Genomic DNA, 3,626 nt, shown 5'->3' with positions numbered 1-3,626 from the left:
GGCTCATTATTATTCCCATTTTATAGAGCAGGAAAGCAAGGCTCAAGAGGATGGTTCCTTGCCCAAGGGTATACGACAACTAGTAAGCAACAGAGCTTGAATCGTTACTTACTGAGAGAAGGCAGGGACACCCTGGCTATCTCTTGACCACTTGTGGTCACTCAGTGTTCATAACGATCAACCAAATGTACTATGAGGCAGACCCTAAGTGGCCATTATTTATTATTTCCCCTGCCTGGGATGCTATCCTCAATCTCCTGTATCACCCTACCACAAATGCACACATCACTCCTTTCTTCCTATTAGAATCCCACTCATGCTTAAAGATGCAGTTCAAATTTCACCTCTTTTACCAAGCCTGTGCTGATTACTCTTGCTGGAAGAGCTCTCTCCCACTTTGGAACTCATATGGCACTCGTGGGCCATACCACTCATTTGATACTTGGAAGCTAGATAGCATGCCGGTTAAGAGCCAGACTTTAAAGTCAGACACGGCTGGATTTAAATTCCAGCTCTGCCAATTTACTAGGTGTGTGACTGTGGGCAAGTTACTTAACCTCTCCATCAAGGAGCATGATCTTTGAACTGGAAAGAGAATTAAAGCTCAAGATAGATGAGGAGATAATAAGGGAGTACTTAGTTGCCTTCAATGAGTTCAAGTTTCCAGGCCCGGACAAATTACATCCGAGGCTACTGAGAGAATGTGCAGATGTGATCACAGAGCCAGTCTTAGTAACCTTTGAGAAATTATGGCAAAGGGAATAGGTGAGAGACGCAAAGAGGCAGGCAAACGTTGTTCCAAGTTTTATTGAAGGGGAGGGGGCTGGTGTTGCAGAGTGCAAAATGTATATCCTGGAAACTGCAGACCAGTGAACATGGCATTGGTCTTTGGCAAAAGCATAGAATGCACTATTAAGCAGATCATTTTTGAGGCTTTAGGAAGGGAGCGGAAATCACTAGGGGTAAGCATGAGCTCACTAAAAGCAAGTCATGCTTAACTAAGCCCATTTCCTTTTTTGAATGGATATCTAAAAGGGTAGATGAAGGGGATACCGTAGTGTAATGTATCTGGAGTTCAGTGAGACATTTGAAAAAGTCTTACGCTATCCTCGTGGAGAAGGTGGAAAAATTGGAGCTGGTTGGTAGCAGAAGTTATATGGATTGCTTCAAGTTTGAACAACCTTATTAAAAATGATTTTTAATAAAGGGAGAACTCTAAGGTCATGCTGCAGTCTTCTGTCCTGGACTCTCTCTCATTCAATATTTTTATTAGTCGAGTTGATCAAATATGCAGATAAAAGAAACTTGGTGATACAGAGCATGCACTTTCAATGGAGGCGATATCGCCCCCAAGAGGGCAAAATTGCTTCTTGAGGAGGGAAAAAAACCTTTTACATATAGAGCACAGACCTGTAGAGAGTAAATAAACATATACACAGCATATCAGTGTTATTAAAATTTCACGGGCAGAGATTAGAGAAAAATGTCTTAGAAGGCTCCTTAGAGGTGTAAAAATGGAAATAAAAAAGGTTGAGAAACATTGGTATAAAGAATATGATATTTTAGATGAGAGACTCAACATCTAGAAAAATCATAAGGGAGGTAAATTGAAATAAAAAAATAAACAAAGTGGGACTTCCCTGATGGTCCAGTGGTTAAGACTCTGTGGTTACACTGCAGGGGGTGCAGTTTCGATCCCTGGTCGGGGAACTAAGATCCCTGGCGTGTGGCCAAAAACATAAAATAAAATTTAATTTAATTTAAAAATAAATACGAAAAATAAACAAGGTGATGGTTATCGAGGATGCATGTAAAGCCCGGCATCTAGGCTAAAATAAAAGTCAATTGTATAAGCATAGAATCAGGCAAATAATAGTAGTTCGTGCAAGAAACAAAAGAGGGTTTTCATTGAGCTACAAGCTCCACATTGAGCAGACAACCCAAATGGAAAAAGATCTGGAAACCATGTCCCATGAGGCATGATTTAAATGAACTGAGGATATTTGGCCTGAAGGACAGAAGACGTGGGCTGACATGACAGATATCCGTCATGTGAAAGAGGAATTAGAAATAGTTTATGCAAAGCTAACTTTTTGCTCAACCTAAGGAATACGTGTTTTTAACAATTAGGGGATGTCCAAACGTGGAACAAGCTGCTTTACAGAGGGATGAGCTTTCCAGATTATCGGGATGATATTCCTGCACTGAGCGGGAGGGTAGATATAACCCCTAAAGTTTCTTCTAATTCTCAGATTCGATGATGCCCGACTCATTTGAAAGTTATGGAGGTGGAAAAGATGGCTGATGAACCCAGACAAAACACCCTCCCTTGGTTTCAAAGCCAAAATCCCACAATATGGGGCATAGTTGCTTGAGAAATCTGTCACTCAGGAACCAAATCAGGTGCCAATATGGAGAGCCCTCATTCTCCCGGGTTCTGGTGTTTTGTATTGCCCCCTACCTGTTGCTCAGTTTCCATCTTGGCATAGAGGGCGAGAAGGCACAGAGGGAGTTGTGGTGAAATGCCAAGGAGGAGGTCGTAGAGACCAGAGTTAGAGAACTGCTCAGATCTGTTTCATGAAAATATTGGGGCCAGTGAGTAGGGCAAGCACACTTCTTTTCCTTCTAAGTCTCTCTCTCTCTCTCCTTCTCACTCTCTCTCCCTCTGTCTCTCTCCTCAACTAGCCCCAGCAGATTTGGTGCAGGGATGGGGCAGAGGGTGGTAATTTCAGGTCAAAGGTTACCACCACATTGGTTGGGAGAGCTGGGGAATGAGACAATGGGAGCCCTCACCGTTTCTGAAAATTGAAACAAACAAAACGACTTGAGAATCTAGTCCCTGGAACTGTGTCCCAGGGAATGTCTCAGGAAACAGGACCGTGATGGGGGTGCAGCATAGTATTCCCAGGGGTCTGAGTATCTCGCTGAAGCCTCTTGGTCGGCTGTTCAATGCACACCCAGTTACGTGTCCTGCTTTTCACCTAACATCGCCAGGCAGACTCTTCACAGCCCCATTGCTGGAAATTAGGTTTCTTACAGCTGCCGTGCAATCAAACTCCATTCACTTTCCTCTTACGGCTCCCTTCTCTCTGCCCTTGGCCAGATGTAACGTGTTGCTTCACGAAGCAACCTTTTCTTGCCTGTGCCCCACCGGCTCCTCTTTCACTCCCACCCACTCGCTGAAGTCCTCAGCACCAGCGCAGATCTGTGTACAGGGCCGAGCCCACAAGAACTCTGCCAGCGCTTCAAGAGTTTTCTCTCCAAGTCCTCTCTCGAGTCATGCTCAGGTCTGCACTATTAACCCTGGGACAGAAAAGTCAGAAATCTCTCAGACCCCTCCCTGAAAAGTCCTATTTCTCCTTGGAACAGAAAGAGCTTTCGAACGTGTTTTCCTGGGTTTTTCAGTTTGCTGGTGGGTGGATCTGGAGTGGGCATCCCGTCTGCACATCTGGTAGGGGTGCTTTCCAGATTTTCCTCATGACTCTGGATCAGTTTCTGACTGCTAGGCGGGGCAAAGGCTCCTGAATTTTCTGCAAGGCACCTCCCCCTGTGAGCAGAGCTTGGTACAGCCCAAATAGTTTTCAGGTTAAGAAAGCCAGAATCTTTGTTCAGCCGCACTGACTGAA

This window comes from Eubalaena glacialis, chromosome X, assembly GCF_028564815.1.
Source record: "Eubalaena glacialis isolate mEubGla1 chromosome X, mEubGla1.1.hap2.+ XY, whole genome shotgun sequence".
NCBI lineage: Eukaryota > Metazoa > Chordata > Mammalia > Artiodactyla > Balaenidae > Eubalaena > Eubalaena glacialis.
This window is presented reverse-complemented; position numbering follows the sequence as displayed.